The following is a 304-nucleotide window of genomic DNA, read 5'->3' on the forward strand; positions in this document are numbered from 1 at the left end:
CTCCCTGTCTGTTCCTTGGCGGGCCTGCGGGCAGCAGCTGTTGAAGTGGAAGGGACGGCCGGCCCTGCCCTGCCCTGCCCCGAGGCCAGGCTGCGTTGCGCGGCCAGAAAGCAGCGCCCCTGTCTCCCCAAAGCCTGGCTGGGTCTGCGTAGACCACGTGTGACATCGACCTTGACTCGCAACGTTGTCCGGCTCGAACGTCCCTGAGCGGGGATGTGTCTGTCCAGGGCACAGGAAAGGAAGCGCGTCTCACGGCCATGGCCGTTGGCACTCGCAGAAACACCGAAGGGCGGGAGCGGGTCGG

This window comes from Tupaia chinensis, unplaced genomic scaffold (genome assembly GCF_000334495.1).
Source record: "Tupaia chinensis unplaced genomic scaffold, TupChi_1.0 Scaffold000355_1, whole genome shotgun sequence".
In the NCBI taxonomy this organism is placed as follows: domain Eukaryota; kingdom Metazoa; phylum Chordata; class Mammalia; order Scandentia; family Tupaiidae; genus Tupaia; species Tupaia belangeri.